Raw genomic sequence first — 19,617 nt, 5'->3', positions numbered from 1 at the left:
AGCTCATAGTGAAACTACAAAATATCAAAGATAAAGAGAAGACCTGAAAAGCAACTAGAGTCAAGACTTTCTACAAAGACATTGCACAAAGCCCAAATGAGTGACTTTCCAACGACAATAGTGAAAACCAGAAGACAATGAATGATATTCTAAAAGCACTGAGTGAAAATAATTGTCCACCTACAATGGAACGTGTGGTGAAGTAATCTTTCAAGAAGGGGAGGGAAAGATTAACATATCCAGACTAAAAGAAAACAAGATAACAGAGTTTATCAATAGATTCTTATGAAGGATAGTTGTCAAGGATGAGCTTTGGGTGGAAGTAACACCAAATGGAAAGTCTCAGATGCAGAAAGAAATGACCAGCAAAGATTTCTGTAAATCTGTAGGTAAATCTAAACAAATACTGACTACATAAAGTAATATCTAGTTTGCCAAAAAAAAAAAAAATATATATATATATATATATATAAAAGCAAATACTGGATAACAATGGTATATCCTTTGAGAGAAGATTGCTTAGGTCTGAAGCACTACTATCATGTATTTGGAAAGAAATGGAAAGAAAGATTTTTAATATTTAACTTTTTAAAGTATCCATGTTAAAATATTTGGGCTAACTACTGAAAAAATATGGAAAATATAAGCTGAAAACTCACAGGAGGCAAATAAAAAAGGGGGAAAAAAGGGTGAGATAAGTCACCAAGAATAAAAGACCTCAATATAAAGTCTTTAAGTTAATATATATATATATATATATATATATATATATATATATATATATACACACACACATACAATGTATATATATGTATATGTATGTATAAAATATATGTGTTTCAAATAAAGTCCATATCCTTATGAGAAACTGTTTCTCATTTCTTCCCAATTTCCTCAGGTCCCCACGTTCATCTTCCTATTTCATCAGTGGCACCTGACAGTGGAGCAGATAACTCAGAGTCAGGATACCAAAGGAGGCAGGACTTTTGTGGAAAGGAGCAGGAGTTACAAGAACTGAAAAACTATGGAATTCTAAGGGAGAGAGGGAACAGATGCACAGAGAAGGCTCGCTGCTGGTTGTGATGTAAGAACACATAGATAGGTGTGGTCGTATAGTTCAAAGACATGAGACAAAGAGGTTTCCTAATATTGAAACTGCATGAGAACGTGTTGTGAGGTAAATTGGGATCCATGGTGGTGAAAGAATCAAGTGAATGCCTGAAATAGCTACCTGAGCCATTGAGCAAAAGAAGCTGTAAGCAATGAAAAGCACCCAGTACTGCAGGGAGGTGGCATGGGATAGGCGGGCTTCTTTCTCGTGTTTCCGTACAAACACCTGTTTGTTGAAAGGCAGCTTATTATGTGTACAACCCCACGGTGAGTACTACATCCCCATGATCACCTGATGTAGCCCTTGCTCTCTTGAAAAAATTCAAGTACATAAAAGGTTGCATAAAAGGTAGTGAAGAAAAGGGTGGCTGTGGAAAGGGAGGTGGACCTGGAAGCATTTGGGGAATGGGCCACTGGGATGGACATGACCACTGAGTGTCACTTGAAGGCAGAACAGATCAGCGGTGACTATGCAGAGCTGAACCCTGATGTTAGCATCTCAGCGGACTTTTTTTTTTTAGTTGTGCTCTGCAAGTTTAATGTCAAAGATTGTAAAGATGCCCAAAACACACACACATCCACGTATACATCCACACACACTATTAAGACACAGTACTTTTTGGGGTCATGGAACTTCTTCCTTCTGCAATAAGATGCAGTGAACATTTGTCATCTCGCTGGTCTCCTCGTGTCTGAACCTCCTTCCTATGTTTGGGAATTTCTCACATTATAGGGTATAGATCTTATTCCTCATAGACACTAAAATGGCAGACATTTTCTCCTCCAGCCTCCATTGTAGCACTGGCCAGATGACCCAGGTTCTGCCAAACACATTACTGAATTGAAAGCTAGCAAGGTGAAGAAGCAAGGTCTACTGAGGTTCCACGTGGGTAGCAGCAGCGGCAGTGAGGACAGGGTGCAGGGGTGGCGACTGGGCAGTGGAGGCTCTGGTGGCAGCAGCAACGATGGTGGTGAAGAGCTGCAGCTTTCTAGAGACAGCGGGGACAGTGGTTCTAGGGGCAGCTCTACTGCCCGGTGTCCAGTGGTGCTGCCATTGCGAGCTGTGGCACCGGGTGCCCAGAGGTGACAGCAGTTCCGCGTCGTGATTTCGATCATTGTACCTGGCACTGCAGCCTACAAACCTGGTGCTCTGACTCTCCAGAAGACACTGCAAACACTTCAATACGCTTTTTTTTTTTTTTTTGCTTAAATTAGCCTACATTTCTGTTGCATATACCTAACTATCCTTACCAATGAATAAAGCCTTTGTTTTTTAAAAAAGGTGGGTGTAATTCCACAAGATACTGTTCTTGTGTACCAAGCCAACAATGCCTCATGGTTGGTTTTTCATTCATCCAACAAATATTTATCAGGCTTCTATCTTATGTCAGACATTGTGGCAAACGCTCTGGATGTGTGTGACCAACACAAATACTGTCCTCATCACTATGTAACTTACAGCTTAGCAGAAAATACAGCTATTGCATAAATAATGAAGAGTGTAATGACTGATTTCTAGAAAATGCTAGGTACAGTTATATGCTATAGGAAGTCTAACAAATGGGGAGGCTTAACCTGGTTTTAGGTACCGGGAAAAACTGACTGTGAGACATGAATGATTTGCAGAAGTTAACAAGGGAAAGAGAAGCAGAGTGACAGCATTTCATAAGTGGGAACATTTTGGAGACCCAGAGGTGAGAGACACAGTGTGGATTTTGAGAATTTAAAAGAAGTTTTGTATGGGGCCCCTGGGTGGCTCAGTCAGTTGAGTGTCCGACTTTGACTCAGGTCACGATCTTGTAGTTCACAAGTTCGAGCCCCGCATTGGGCTCCATGCTGACAGCTCAGAGCCTGGAGCCTGCTTCAGATTCTGTGTCTCCCTCTCTCTCTGCCCCTCCCCTCCTCACACACACTCTCTCTGTCTCTCAAAAATAAGTAAACGTAAAGAAATTTTGCTGGCTAGAGCAGAGAAAGTGAAATATGGGGATAATTGAGAGAAGAGATTGGAAATGATTGTGAAAGATTGGGAGGGGCTCTGTAAACCATGATAATTGTGTAGATTTCTGCAACCCTCCATCCACAGAGTCAATTGCCACAATCTGTATTCATTTTCCCCAGAGAAAAGAGGTTACAAAAGAACCCAAAGGGAACTTAGAAGTCAACTGAGTTTCTAAACAGATTATTTTGGGGGCACCTGGGTGGCTCAGTCGGTTGAGCAACTGACTGTGGCTCAGGTCATGATCTCATGATTTGTGGGTTCGAGACCCATGTCAGGCTCTGGGCTGCAGCTTGGAGCTGTTTCAGATTCTGTGTCTCCCTCTCTCTCTGCCCCTCCCCCTCTCATGCTCTGTCTCTCTCTCTCTCTCTCTCAAAAATAAATACACATGAACACATTTAAAAAAAGATTATTTTGTACTGTGGGCTGAATTATGACCCTCCTCTCCAAATCCATATGTTGAAGTCTTAACACCCAGTCTAACTCTTAACACTTAGAGTGTGACTTTATTTGGAGATAGCACCTTCAAAGAGAATTAAGGTAAAATGAGGTCATATGAGTGGGCTCAAACCAACATGACTGTTTCCTTTGATAGCACACAGACTGAGGAGTGACATGTGAGGACACAGCAAGAAGGTGGGCATCTGGAAGTCACAGAGAGAGGCCTTACGAGAAGCCAACCTTACGGACACCTTGATCATGGACTTCCGGCCACCAGAAATGTCAGAAAATAAATTGTTATTTAAGCCACCCAGTTCATGGTCTTTTGTTATGGCAGCCCTAGAAAAACCAAAACATTCTGAAACCTAAACAGAGATAACAGTCTTGAAAATCAAAGGGCTTTTGAGTTGTAAGACCTGGGATCTTGAAAGAGAAAAGATTTTCCACATGCTCAAAGCATGGTTTTGAAACTCCAGAGGTAAACGGGTAAGAGCTGGTATATAAATTTAATATCATAAATACAGAAGTTGGGAACAATGCATAAAGATTTTAAAATATAATAATATTTTTTAAGATAACATAGACATATAGAAGGAGCAGAGAATAAACAGAAGGTAGATATCAGAAATCATCTCAGAGAAGGAAGGGATCATGTGCTCCTATTCTGTGCTGGGCCAGTGGAAACCCCAGAGAAAATGGGGAATAGCTCAAAACACAGGGAATCTCATCTTCACCTCTTAGAATGTGTTTGGAAGAACCACACCTCATAGATAAACCTGTCTTCAGCCTGGAGCTAAGCACCAGGACAGCAGTGGGAGTAAAGCAACATTGGGATGAGGTTAAGGGAAGTTTGAGAAAATGTCAAGTGTACAGTGTGAAGCAGGAAGCCAGCTCTGTGCCTAGCAAAGTGCTGTGGATTTGTCTAAGAGAGGCCAATAGACTCAAAGGAGCCTTGAAATCGGGATAAGGAGTATAGGGACCTGCTAGCCATAGGCTGTGGGGAGACAAAGGTAATCTTTACAGATGCAGGTGGATATTTTTATATCCAAGGACCAAAAGCTGCTGGGGGAAGAGATGCACCCCATCACGCACCAGCAGGAGATAGACGATGACTATGGGCCACAGTCATCACCTCAGAGCAACCAGACAAAAGGTAAGGCAGGGGTAAGGAGGCAGAAGAAGGAAGGGTAAAACAAGAAGAAAATACACTGAATTTGACTGAGAAAGCAATCATTTATTTGAGTCAGAATAATAAATTACACAGTGATATTAAAAAACAAAGGAGGTCTGTGACCCATGACATTAATATTTATTGTTCTTACAGATAAGGATAGCTCTAGGTCCATAGTGTGAGGAGGTATTGGTTATAAGAAACAGAAGCTTATGGGGCACCTGGGTGGCTCAGTCGGTTGAGCATCTGACTTCGGCTCAGGTTATGATCTCATGGTTCATGAGTTTGAGCCCTGCATCAGGCTCTGCATTGATAGTGTGGAGCCTGCCTGGGATTCTCTCTCTCTCCCTCCCTCTCTCTATTCCCCTCCCCCACTCATTCTCTCTGTCTCTCTCAAAATAAATAAATAAACTTAAAAAAAAAAGAAGAAATAGAAGCATACGTTTATTTTAACATCCAGCACAGACTCAAAAGACTAAAACCATCTGACATTCTGAGAAAGTGTCTTCAAGAGAGTGACTGCAACTCCACACACTTCTTCTTTATAAACCAATTAAATGACTCAGCAATAGCTCTTTTAGGTGCAACAAGAACATAATATATATTGGGCAGTCCTACAAAAGTCTGAGAAACTGATGTGGTTGGATTAGATCATGGTGTATTGCAAATACCTTGCGTTTGGTAGGACAAAAATGAAGAGTATCGATGCAATAGCCTGGAAATTGGTAGCCCTGAGTTTACATTTCAAGTTTTTTTCTGCTTGAATATAAAGTAGCAAAACAATGTAGGAAATTTTTCTGTGAGCTTATCTCCTATTGATTCCTAGAACATGGTATCACAGAACCATAGAACCATACTGGGGAGTCTAAAAACAACAGTCTCAAAGCATAGGAAAATTCCAGTATGAAAGAAACTGAGAGCTAATAGGGGTGGGTAATTTAAATATTGTGATGAGTTTCTAAGTTTGGAAGAGATCGAATTTTGCACAGCAAGTTCAGTAAGTTGCAGATTTGGGGCAAATATTAGAAATGAACTCCATATTAACAGTTCTCCAGTGACTTCTCAAAAGTCTTTTCTCTATTTGGGATTACAGAATTGGCATAATTTTGTTTATTTATTTTTTTTTAACATTTATTTATTTTTGAGACAGAGAGACAGAGCATGAACAGGGGAGGGGCAGAGAGAGAGGGAGACACAGAATCTGAAACAGGCTCTAGGCTCTGAGCTGTCAGCTCAGAGCCCGACGCGGGGCTTGAACTCATGGACCATGAGATCATGACCTGAGCCGAAGTCGGACGCTTAACCGACCGAGCCACCCAGGCGCCCCTGCATAATTTTGTTTAAAACATTATAAATATTTAAGTTCTACTTCTGTTCTTTTCTTTAGTGCCAAAGGTACATTTCAAGCTTTCAAATAAATTTGTGTGAAATTCAGAAAAGACACCTTGTTTTTTGGATATATTTAGCTGTGCATTAGGGTGCAGGGCTCAGATCTTTCTAGTGGGCTCTCTGGTATGGCCAACAACCGTACGATTCTCCATGGTTGGGGAATTTTGTTGGTATTTTTTGTGGTGCACTAATGAGATGAAGATCTCAGATACTGATTCCTAATGATATGAATCATTTTCATCCTAAGATATTTGTGATGACAATCTTCAGTGATCCCCAATTCCTGGTATTTATGCCCTTGTGTAGTCCTACATTGAACAGGGCTTACTCTGTAACCAAAAGAATATCCCAGGAATAACAGGCCTCTAAATCTAGGCCATACGAGACATTGCAACTTCTTTCTGGCTCTCCTGGATCACTTGCTCACTCTGGGGGAAGTGAGTTCTCATGTTATGAGGCCTCTCAAGCAGCACTAAAGAGAGCTCCTACCAGCAGCCATGTGAGTGAACCATCTGGAAGCAGATCCTCCAGCTCCAGTCAAGCCTTCAGATGATTTTGGTCCTGATTTCAGGGCTGCAACTTCATGAAAGATCCCAAGCCAATGGGATCCCAATGAAGCCATTTCCTAAAGGCTTGATCCACAGAAACTATGTAAAATAATATATGTTTATTGCTTGTTTTAAGTTGCTACATTTGGGAGTAATTTATTGCACACTAATAGATAAACAGTACAACCTCGGTACCATTTTGTCTTTTGCCTTTAGGAAAAGTCTCAGACATATACAAGGTTTGTGTTTGTAGTGCTTTGGGGCAACTGAAGACTTGTGGGATGAAATGGGCTGGTGAGAGAAAGACTAAGGCAATAATGGAGAATGTCAGGAGTGGTTAATAGTGGGAAAAAAGGCTATAGCACATATTGACATGGAAATTATGAACCCGTTGGAAAAATTCAGGCTGAGGAGAATTTCCCCTCTTCTATAGGATGGAGACTTTAGCATCTTATTTAGACTTTTAAGAGTACTGGAGTTATTCCTTTGTAAAAAGAGAATAAATCAGCTATAATTGGTATGTAAGAAATAACTCCAAAACTTAGTACCTTAACCACCCCTCCTCCAAATTTATTATGTCTCATAAGTCTGTGATTGACTAGGATATTCTACGATTCTGCCTGTGCTCACTCATGCAGTTGTAGTCACCTGGCAATTCAGCTGGGGTAAGTTGGTCTAACTCACATGTCTAGGGTCTCATCTAGGACGGTTGGAAAAGCTGGGGTTGCTGGGACTATCTCCTCATGTGGTCTTTCAGCTGGCACTCTTACAGCCTAGGTGTCTCAGGCTTCCAAGAGGGTAAGCCTGGTAATCTCAGTGTATTCTTCTATTGAGTCCTATTGGTCAGTGCCAGCCACAAGTCCAGATAAGATTCAAGGGGTGGGAGATAGACTCCATTTCTTGATGAAAATATCTATACAGAATTTGTGGCCAATTTTAATCCACTACAGTGATGATGTTTACCTCTTGAAAATTCAAGCAATACAGAGGAATGAAAGGAGCTATAAATCACCCCAAACCTCATCATCCAGAGATAAGAAATGCTAATATTTGATAAACACCATTATTTAAAATGTATCTATATGGGGGTGCCTGGCTGGCTCAGTCAGTAGAGCATGCGACTCTTGATCTCAGGGTCAGGAATTCAAGCCCCACCTTGGGCACAGGGCTTACTTAAAACAAACAAACAAACAAACAAACAAACAAACAAACAAATCTATATGCGTATAGGTAAGAGGAGGAACAGATGGAATAATGGATGGATGAATGGTTGGATAGCTTGAAAGAAATAACCACTAAGAACTGAAGAGAGCAGAAGTACTAGACTTTCGTGTAGACTGATTATAGCCTTTCTGTGAGGTCTAAAATCTCCTTTTTTTCTGAGATTACATTAATTATTCTGCACTAGGGCCCCCTTTACCCTGCCAGACATGTGTCTCTTTTCAATGCCCAAAAGACAGCACAATCCCTGAAAGATAAAATCCTGATGGACTTGCTTAATCCATTACTGTCCCAAGGTCATATTAAGATAGTGAAAATAAAATAATATAAATCCCTGTTTTGAGAATGAAAGTATTAAATCAGGAATATAATGTCTCTCTTCAAGAATAAAATTGGCCTTAATTGAAGGAAAACTCTGTAGCGAATCACATATATAAAAATACTTGTTTATAAAGGTACTGTGGTATAAATTGGCTTTTCTGTGCTGATAGAAAAATGAAGAATATAGAATGTTTTATATCCAATTTGCTAAAAAACAAAAACAAAAACACCTCAACTGCTGACTAGTCAGATTGAAGAAGCTCTAAACTAAAATTAAAATTGACTTTTTTTTAAATTGCATATAACAAAGACTCTCCATTGACTTTCTTGATGTTCAATATTAAGCGATAAGAACTTTTTGTTGGCAAGTTGTTTTTCTATTGATCTTATTATTTATCTGACATTTAACCCCCTAGCCTCAGTGTTTGAATACATCTCAAGATTTTGATAAATGTTTTATCTAACTGTATGAAGTCATAAAATATGGCTGGTGAAAAAGTTAATGTTGTTTCACAAAATATACATATTATTAATCATTTCAGGTGTGAATAAACTCGTGATGGATTCACTATGATTTCACTGTCCTGTTTCTTTTTTTCCCATAGCTCTGTGGGTCTTTGTTTTCAGATATAATAATCATAGGATATTTTCTTCTGTTGAGACATTAATTTACTCAGCTGATTCTCCTGGAGTAGTGTTTTATAACAAGCTTGTTAAAAGTGTTTTTGACAGGTTCTAAACCTAACCCCAACATGAAGTCAAGACGGATCAAAACAGATACAGTGTTTGAAGAGACAAAGACTGTCACATAAAAGATAACTTTGATTCTTCAACAATTAAATGGTGGTATGGGTTGGATTAAACACACACTACCCTATAGCCAGTCAAACTCTGGACTGAAACTTAACTGATCTCATGTGGTGCGATGTCAGTCAGAATCCCCTAGTTAAAAAAAAAAAGAAATGCATAACATGCACGGTATTGGTGAAGAAATAGTCAATTTGGTGTCAACAAATGGACTTGCCTATGCTTCAGATAATTGAGCCATGTGAAATTTGTTCTTTTCTCAAAAACTGTGTGTTTTGTAATAGTGATAGATTTTAATTCAGATTAACTTGTGTCTGAATAGATACAGCTAGTCTGTGAATGTCCACCCCCACCTTTTCTTATGATAATGAAGATCTGGTATCAGTCACCCTGGGCTCGTGTTTCCTACTAGGCAGTTATGAGTACTGTGATCTTGGGCAACTTATTGACCTCTTTTGAGCCTTGGTGTCCTCTAGTAAAATAGGCTATAGTGAGAAATACATACAATAAAAATTTTAGTAACAATTTGTAATATACTACTGAGTTTCTTTCTTTTCAGCATATTTTGCAGACACAAGTAACATAGAAGTTGGAAAGGCTTAGGGGTTTATACATATAAATAAGACATGGACACTACTTCAATGAGCTTACTATCTGAAAGGTGAGAGAACAATGGTGACCAACAGGTAAGAAAACACGATAGTCAACTATCTATATAACTATATAACTTGTCTTTTATCCAAAATTAATAGCTCTGCCTAAAGTAATAAGGATTCTTTTTCCTATGAATAATTTACATAATGATAAAAGATTACTGGATGTGACAAAATGGTAATCGAAAGAGGTGAGTATAAATTAAAAATACAGGGACACCTGGCTGGCTCAGACTGTAGAGCATGCAACTCTTGATCTCAGGTTTGTAGTTCAAGCCCCACATTGGGTGTAGAGCTTACTGTAAAAAAAAAAAAAAAAAAAAAAAAAAAAAAAAAAAAAGGACAAATTAAAAATATGGAGGGCTTATTGGTGTGGTGGAAAAAGCCCAAAGAGGGGCGCCTGGGTGGCGCAGTCTGTTGAGCGTCCGACTTCAGCCAGGTCACGATCTCGCGGTCCGTGAGTTCGAGCCCCGCGTCAGGCTCTGGGCTGATGGCTCAGAGCCTGGACCCTGTTTCCGATTCTGTGTCTCCCTCTCTCTCTGCCCCTCCCCCATTCATGCTCTGTCTCTCTCTGTCCCAAAAATAAATAAACGTTGAAAAAAAAAATTAAAAAAATAAAAATAAAAAAAATAAAAAAAAGCCCAAAGAGCTGACATTAACTCAATGTCAGAGACAAAAAACCTCATTCTTTGCGGAGTATATTTGTGAGACTCTGGGTAAATGAAATTCTCTTTGGACCTCAGCTTTCCAAAATAATAATAAAAACAAGCTTTTACTGGGTGCTTACTCTGTGCCAAGCTCAGTGATAAGGGTTTTTCATTCATGAAAAAAAATTCCTCATAGCTACTCTAATTGATAGATACTAATTACTTTCCTTATTTTACATCTGAAAAATCTGAGGCTCAGGAAGGTTAAATAACCTAAGATCACATAGCCAGTAACTACGTTTGCTGTTATTTTCATGAAAGTGACATGACTCCAGAGTCTCAGCTCCTACTCCAAACAATAGAGAGTTCAAGATCTCTTTTCCTCTAAATTCCATGTTTCTGAGTGAGGTGAAATGCAATTGGCTCAAGGATTTTCATAACAATATTTTGGAAATTGTGTTGACTTAAGTTTGTGCCCTGGGTCTAAACAGTGGAATGTTCAAATCAGAGATCCCTCTCCTGGTTTCTGTACCCTTTGAACTTGAAACCACATTATTGTCAGGATGGGATCTCAACACGGCTAACTTTGCCCTCAGGTACTTTAAACAACGATGTGTTAATTATGCTCATCTGGATTCTCCGAGGCACTAAATTACTCCCATAGGAAAAATTACTTTCTTTTTAAGGTTATTGAATTACTTACTAGTTCTCTGGCACAAAAATCTACTGAATGATACCCAGATGATTTTCCATAGTCACATCTTGTTGTTATTTTGATCACCATTAATAAAATATTTCTTCCTAGACAGTATTTCAGTGATCCTCACGGGAGTCCCATTAGTGTAGGTATTGTTAATATTATCCCTATTTTCAGATGAGTAAACTGAGGCCCAGTTTAACAAAGATGACTAAAGACATAATGCCTCCATGAGGAAATTCACATTGTATGAGTTGCCACTAGACTTCCACTCATGCTCACTGCTTTATCTCCCTCCTTTTCCCATGACCCCTTATCACTGTTGGTATAGGAAGTACAGACATATTTGTAACGTCCTATCTGACAGCTTATCCACAAATGCGAAGGGCGTGTGCAGGCGATGTAAATTACATATGCCTGCACACATAAAGCAACGACATAAAGGACATTTAGGTGAGAAAGTGGGGAAATGTCATTAAGAATTTAGTGAAAAAAATAATGAAAATTCTTCAACTCCCTATAGACCAAACAGGCAGTGAGTTAAAATGTTTTCATTTTCAACTGGTTGTTCTGGACTTATTACAGACAGCTAAAGTCTCATGAAAACATAAAATGAGTTTATTACATTTTTTGAAAAGTCTCTATCAGATTTCCTTCAGGCTCTAGGCACATGCTAATGATATGGACAAAACCGATTTTGAGCAGAGTTCCCACTAGACAAATGAATGGTGGAGACTAGAAAGTTACAGGAAAGACAGCCAACTCTTTCTGCAAAACCACAGCACTACAAAAGCCACAGTGGTAAAAATTGCATGCATCTGGGAGAAAGGTATAAACTAGCATGTTATGGGCAAATCAAGGGGGCTTGAGAAAGGGAGGTGGGTCAGAGATTAAAAGAACTCAAAGGGTGGAGGCAGAACCCGAAAAGAAACCAAAGGAAAAATAAAAGCAAATTCTAAACAGCTCTCCTTACAAATGACTTTCATATGCATGGTAAGAAGTGAACGGAAAGAAAACAAATACCAAGAGATATAATAGACACATTATGTAACAAGGATTACCAAGGGGAGGCTAAAACCAGAAACAGATTCCGAATCATTTGGAGATGGAAAGTTTATATAAGAGATAGACACAACAGGCTAGGGGAATTATGCCAACATGGGTCAAGGAGGATAGTGTGTCTGAAGGGAGAAAGAATGTCACATAATAAATAAGTTGGCAGTGGGACAAGATATATTTGGATGGAAATAAAAGATAAAAGGAACATAGGACTAATCATAGGAAATTATTATAGACCATCTGGGTCAGATAAAAAGGCAGTTCGGAATGTTTATGCAGATAAGGATGCCCAAGAAAACCAGTATGGTGTGGGACGGCTATGCTAGTATTGTATTACAGCAGCATGATGGATGTACCGGAGTCAGTGGATTCAATTAGAGTTTAGTTTTCGCATACCTTTTGGAGGCCAGAAACCTAGAAAACGGCAAATAGACAAGGATCCAGAATAATTCGGGACAGGCTGTCACCAGATGGCATGCTTTGTACTGTTCAGTGGGGTCTGTGAAGACTTGGTGATTCCACCTTTCTGGTCACGCCAGCACCCTGGTGACCTGCTATAATTTGGCACTGGGTTCATCAACCCCTTGTCCCTTGTCCCATCAGTCTCCTCACAGACCTCTTCCTGCTGCAGCTGCACTTGCTCCTACCCCATTCTTCAAGTCCATGCAGCTGAGTGCCTTCATAAAAACACCACTGGCCACCCCAGCAGCCCCTGGCCACTTGCCTAGTCAGAGGACTTTGGCCTGGTGGTGCTAGCCAGGCAGTTGTGGAGAAAGGGAGCAAAAAAGAGCCAACAGTTGGGATTCCGGCCCACTTACCCTTGGACCCTCTAACTTCAGTGACAACAGCATCAAGCAAATTGCATTGTTTTGTGTGCAGTGACAATCCCGCTGACTTCCTTACAACATGACCAGCATTTTGAAGACTTTAACAGCAGGCTGATAGATTTTTGTTTCTTGATTTAACCTCTTCTGGGCTCCAAAGCCTCTTCTCTAAGTACATATCATACTGTATTATAGAAGAATAGGACTGCATTCCACACGGACTTGAACTCCCTAAGGACAGAGACCGAGTCTCTCTCATCTCCCAGTTGCCAGAGATTACCATCCTATCTCGTAATTATGGATGCTCAGTTACCATGTAGAATGAATGAAATGATTAGGGAGTGACTCAAAGGAATTAATTTTTAAGTATAGGATTTTAGGCAGTTATATTGGCAGTAGGAAAGCTCATTTGCCAAAGTGCTGGCTGATGGGAGGGAATAAGAAGGGAACGTACTTACTTGGTGTCTTTCAGTTCATACTGTCCTCCTCTGCTCACATGAACACCAGTCCTGGGCATGCCTTTCTGATCCAAGAGTTAAAAGTTCAATCTGTGAAGATTGGAAAGCAAAATATCCCTAAATAGAGCTCCTTGTATATTTTTCTCATCACTTCCACGAGAGTGTCAAGATACTTGTGAATCAACTCCTTTGGGTCCCTTGCAACACATAACGGTCTTGCATAGAATTGTGTAGCATTTGTCTTGGTGAAAATGAGTGTATGTATTACAACGGTCTCAGCCCTGCTAACAATGTATTTTAGGCTAGTGGTACCAAAAGGCTAATGTATTAAAATCACTTAAGGAATTAAAAAATAAAAAATAAAGAGAAAACCCTAAATTCCTGGTTCCAGCCCTGGCCTTACAGTGTCCAGCTTTCTATGGTATAAAGGAAGCTGCATTTTCAATCTTCACGAGTTTCCAAAGCACAGCTTGATTTAGGAGTTACTGTTTTGACCAAATGAATTTCTTAAATAAATAGAAAGCCACTTATTTGGTTTTAAAATATCCCTAGTTAACTTCTATACTATTTTTAGAGACACCAAAAGTCATACATGATAGTTGGAGTTAGTTTTAGTTTAGGGCAATATGTAATAACCTCTCCTCACTGGAACCTTCACCCTTGAAGGAGTAATAAGCCTAATTAGTAACTATAGTTCTTTTAAATGATAATTTTGTCTGTTATGTGGGCAATTACCGAATAAAATTCATTAATATCTAGCTATATCTTCATTCATCCTGTATAATGATAATGATCTATTAGTTCATCTTGCAATAGTGCCAGTGGGTAGGAAGGATGTGTACAGGGCGATGTGCCGAACCAATTACCCTCGATAGTAATTGCCAATTCTTTATGTTGTCTGCTTAAGGAATTGCTGGATGTGACAGGACGGTGATTGAGGAAAAAGAGAAACAGGGGAGACAGAGTAGCTGCTTCCAGGTTCTGGATATTCAGAAAGGAGGAGGAGAATATGACCAGTTCCAGAGTTGGTTCCAACAGAAACCACTTGCTCGCAGTTGAGACCCCTTCACTATATTCTGTGAATAAGTAAGTGTGGTACAGAAAGGGGAACGTTAAAAAAAAAAAAGAAGATTTAAAAATTTCCAACTCCAACGACTTTCTGTTTCTTCAGGGAGATGTTATGTAGCTATAATTTAAGGTAAAATATAGTTGGTGCTATAGCAGAGGTGGAGACCAAAATTGTTCTAAAAAGGTAAAATTAGCTTACAAGTATACCAAAAAAACTAATGACATAGACTTGCTCCACCAGATACCAAAACATACAAATCAGTATTTGTAGTACATGCTCAAAAATTAGATGAATGGAGCAGAAAGAGAGTCCAGAAAAAGACTCTAGCATATATAGTTATTTAACAGAGAAGGAGATGAAGGAAATCGGTGGTAAAGGGCAACTTTATTCAACAAATAGTTCTTAACACTTTGCAAAGCAGATTGGGATCAAAATGAAGTAGATCTTTCTCTCATATCACCGTTATGATCAAATTATTAAAAATGATAATAATGCTAGTAGCACTACGGTGAGATGGGTGTTGTCCTATACAGCTAGAACAAACGAGACCAATCTTTCTGGAAAGCATTTTGTAATACGAATTAACAGTTTAAAATTTCATAATCTTTTGATTCAGTAGTTTCACTTCTAGTTTTATACACACACACACACACATACATGTATACACACGTATACAAACATCTACACAGATGTATATATATATGTATATATATGTGTATATATGTATATATATATATACACACATATATCCCTAAGAATGTGACATTTTAGTTAAAATTTATTTATAAAATGTTCATTATAGTATTATTTATAATAGTAATGAAAGTGGGAAAATAGTGACCAATCAGGAGATTATTAAGTTAGTTATGTTACAAATTATGTTACTTTCATGTAAAGGAATAGAAAGCACTTGCTAAAACACATTTGTTCAAAGTGATTGATTGGTATGGGAACTTGCTTTTTTTGATATATTAGAGATAAAAGGTAGGATACTATCATCTCAATTATATTTAAAACACATAGAAGAAGGTCTGGAAATACATATTCCAAAATGTTAATTTTGTTATTTGGGGATAATAGGCTTATGGTATGCCTCTCCCTTTTAGTGTTTTCCTTTCCAAATTTTTTACAATCTGCACATTTTAGAGTAGATTCTTGACCTTCACAGGGAACATATCCTAAAACGGTTGCTAATCCTCAAAATCCAAATACCTTCACTTTCTTAGACGTTAGTTTCGCTTTATTGCCATCATCAGCACTATCAGTCTGCTTTTTTCTCACAAAGAGCATTTTTGTTATATCACTAGAGTTACTACATCCTTGATAATGAAAAGAGAACAACAAAGCCACACTGAGCTCTGATTCTGGGTGGTCTGCTAGCTGTAACAGTGGCAACGAATAAATTCTCTCTCCTCCTTTCTGAAAGCCCCCTTCTAAGACACCCAATTAATAACAATAATAATGATGGGATTCTTTAGTATGGACAAGTGATATTCTCTGATTCTCATATGAAGACTAAACAAATGCATCTTTAGAAAGTGTTGGTATTTTTCTTGATTAAAGTTAATGTAATGTTGGCCAGGCAAGCTCCCCAAATAGACTACAGCCCCTAAGCAAGTCCTATAGAAAAACTGGGGAGGCACCAGTTTGCTAGGCTGACTCACCAATAAGCCATTTTGGTCTCACACTGTCTTCAAAGCACTCATGATTAAAATTCCCATAAGAACAAAATTACCAACTACCAGGTCACAGAACTTGGGTATTTTCCTTGAGGAAATAAACCTGGGAACGATGAACTATCAAATGCCAGAGACTATATTAAAACTGGAGGGTGGGGTAAAGCAGTAGAAACAAAAGAAAGAGATTAATTTGATGTAGGATAGAATAAGTATGATTTTCATTAAGTATTGACAGGTACAAAATGTAATTCTCTTTATTATTCTATGACTGAAAATAAGTATTTCCTCACCCACCACCTGACCGACAAATTTCTTCACCTAATGATAAAACTCTTAATAACTTGAGGTGTTTTCCACTGCAATGTAAAATATCATGACAAATTTAGCAGCTTTAAAAAATTTTTAAGTTTATTTATTTATTTTGAGAGAGAGCGAGAGAGCACAAGTGGGGTAGGGGCAGAGAGAGAGGGAGAGAGAATCCCAAGCAGGCTCCACACTGTCAGTGCAGAGCCCAACGTGGGGCTTGAATCCACAAACTGTGACATTACAACTTGAGCTGAGATCAAGAGTTGGATGCTTAACTGACTGAGCCACCCAGGTGCCCCCCCTTTTTTTTAAATTTTAAGTTTATCGAAACACCACACCTTTAAATTATTGCCCAGTCTCTGTGGGTCAGGAATCTGGGTGCAGTTTAGCTGAGCCTTTAGCCAGGCTGCATTCAGGGTGTTGGCCAGGGCTTGGTTTTCATTTGGAGCCTCAGTTGGTGATGAATCTACTTTCTAGCTTACTCCAGTTGTTGTCAGAATTCATTTCCTTGTGCTTGTAAGACTAAGAACCCCAGCTTCTTGCCAGCTGTCATTTTCAGTTTATAGAAGTTTCTTGCTTGTAACCCTCTCCATAAGCTTTTTTACAACATGGTACCTTACTTCTTCAAAGCCAGCAAGAGACAAAGAGTGAGTCTACCAGTGAGATGGAGTCTTCTATAAATAACATAACCACAGGAGTGATATCCCATTACCTTTGCCATATTCTATTGGTTAGAAGCAAGTGACAGATCCTGCCCACACTCAAGAGGCAGACATTGCAAAGGCATTGCCAGGATGTAAGGACTATGGGGACCATGTTACAGCCTGTTTGACAAACAGGACAACTCAGTGTCTTGGTCCTCTTCAGTCAAATTTGAATTTCTTCTACTTCCATTCTCCCAAGGGTTTTATATACATAGTGTTATGGCTTGAATTGTGTCCCTACCCCCCAAACTTCATATGTTGAAGTCCTACTATTCACTACCTCAATATATGATGTTATTTGGAGTTAGGTTCTATATAGAGATAATCAAGTTAAAATGAAGTCATTAGGGTGGTCCCTCAACCAAAAAGACTGGTGTCCTTATGAAAAAGGAAAATTTGGAGACAGACATACACACAGAGAGAACACCATTTGAAGATGAAGGCAAAAATCCAGGGTGACATTATTCCAAGCCAAGGAATGCCAAAGATTGCCAACAAATCACCAGAAGCTAGGGGAAAGACAAATTCTCCTTCACAAGTCTCAAAAGGAACCAATGGCTGTCAACATCTCTAGCTTCTGTAACTGTGAAACAATACATTTTTGGTGTTTAAGCCATCCAGTTTGTGATATTTTGTTTCGGTAGTCTTAGCAAACTATTATACACTGGATTGGGGGAGGGGCACCTGGGGTCTTATGACATCTCTGGGTCCTATGACTCCCCTGAAGTCTAGGTTTCTTGTCTAGTCTTTAAATGTTGTCCTCTCTACTGCATCTGTTGTTGATATATGAGGCCTTGCCATGTTCCTATAACTTGCATAAACCACATATTATTTATTGATTGGGTTTGCATCTGGTGTCCATGAGGCCTCTTTCCTCCTGTAGCCCTCTCTGCCTTTGGAGCATGGAAACATTTGGCTACAAGCCTGTACCACTCAGGAGTATCCAGGAATCTCTGAGAATTCCCAAGTCCATTTCTCAGCTTTTGCTGCTTTCCTAGATCCTTCTCTGAGAAGCTTGAAGCCTCCTTAGGGAGGAGGTGAGGGACAGGCTCTCTGCTCTGAGATCTCTTTACACTTACTTGTGGTAGATGACATGGTCACCTGCAGGACTGATCCCAAAAAGGGTGAGGGACCAGAGCTCTCGCTCACCTTTAAGTTTACTTCCTCCCATGTTTTCCTGTCTCTCAGTCCATCCCCACATCCCTAGCTCAGAAAGTATTTTTATATTCTGTCTGTGATGCTATGTTCACAGCACAGATCATACAATCATACAATCTTCCCATCTCTTGATTTATGGCATAAACTACTTTATATGAATCCTCCAGGTTTTACCATTGATATTTTGGAACTCAAAGCCAAGATTTTGACTCTTTGTTCTTACTGGGACAATAAACTTAGTCAAAAGGTAGAGTTTTAATAGTGGAAGTTTGGTATAATAAAAAGGAATTACTAAGATGAAAAAAAAGAGTCAATATCATAATATCATCTCAATATATGTAATGGTTGACAATGACTTATTGAAGAGGTAATTTATTTAATTGGTGTTAAAGAATGGATAGAGTTTTAACACATTATCTAAAAAAGTCCCCTACTCCTAGTCATAGCCACATTCTCTTTGTTTAAATTATTTTTCTTCATAGAACGTATTACTGCCTAAAATTATATTATTTATTATCTCTCTCTTCTAATAAGGTATAAGCTCCATTAGGGACCTCATCTTTTTTTTTCAATGCTGTGTCCCCCAGTGCCTAGGATAGTATCTGCCATATAATAAATGCTCAACTAATGGGCATTGAATGAATGAATAAACATGCAGTGAAAGATAAAATATGTTCTAAGGGCAAGAAATGCTGTAAATAAACAAAGAGGTAGAAAAGTGGTCAGGTAAGAACTGAAATTAATGTAATTTCCCTCTGGGAAACAAAATATGAACCATGTACACTGCCCTGCCCCTCTGCTAAACAATACAAAGATCAAGCAAAATAACTTAGTTCTAGAAACTACTCATTTCTGGAAGATGATACTGAATCAACTTAACAAAGTCACTTTAAGGCTCCCATCTCACTATGGCTTAGTATCCAAAGTTTTTGGGTTAGAAAATCTGTCCAATCCTAACAAGTTCCTTGTCTTACAAGCTCTTTCTTAAGATCACCTTGTTCAAGCCCTCAAGGCCTAAATTGCTTCTTCCCTAACTTGCCCTCTGAGATGTTACTAAAATTCCAGCAAGGTAGTGTTCTCTTTTCCTATAGGAACTCTAATAAACTTAGTTTTGCTTGATCAAAGTTGTATCTGATGGTCTTTTTCAAGAGATAGCCGTATGCCCTTAGAGAAAAAGGAGCAAATGGAGTATGACTGGAGCATACGAGTTATGGAGTTATACGAGTCAAGGTGGGAGGTACTATGTGGTTTTAGTGGTAAGCAGGAGATAAGACTAGAAAGATATGTTGGGGTCTGTATTAATAAGAGTCCAAGTTGAGAAAACACTGGCGGAAGACAGAGTGAGAGAAAGAGAGAGTG

The 19,617-nt window shown here is 39.0% G+C and overlaps 1 long non-coding RNA gene across 3 annotated transcripts in view; it reads right to left on the bottom strand.

Annotated features, from left to right (window-relative positions):
• LOC123379648 overlaps positions 1 to 19,617 on the bottom strand; it is a 147,257-nt gene that overhangs the window by 49,464 nt on the left and 78,176 nt on the right. For all 3 annotated transcript variants that reach the window (XR_006584366.1, XR_006584365.1, XR_006584367.1), the window contains one exon: positions 13,343 to 13,432. This is a non-coding gene — a long non-coding RNA (uncharacterized LOC123379648). The remainder of the gene's footprint in view (positions 1 to 13,342; positions 13,433 to 19,617) is intronic.

The sequence above is a fragment of the Felis catus genome, chromosome C1, assembly GCF_018350175.1.
Source record: "Felis catus isolate Fca126 chromosome C1, F.catus_Fca126_mat1.0, whole genome shotgun sequence".
In the NCBI taxonomy this organism is placed as follows: Eukaryota; Metazoa; Chordata; class Mammalia; order Carnivora; family Felidae; genus Felis; species Felis catus.
This window is presented reverse-complemented; position numbering and strand designations above follow the sequence as displayed.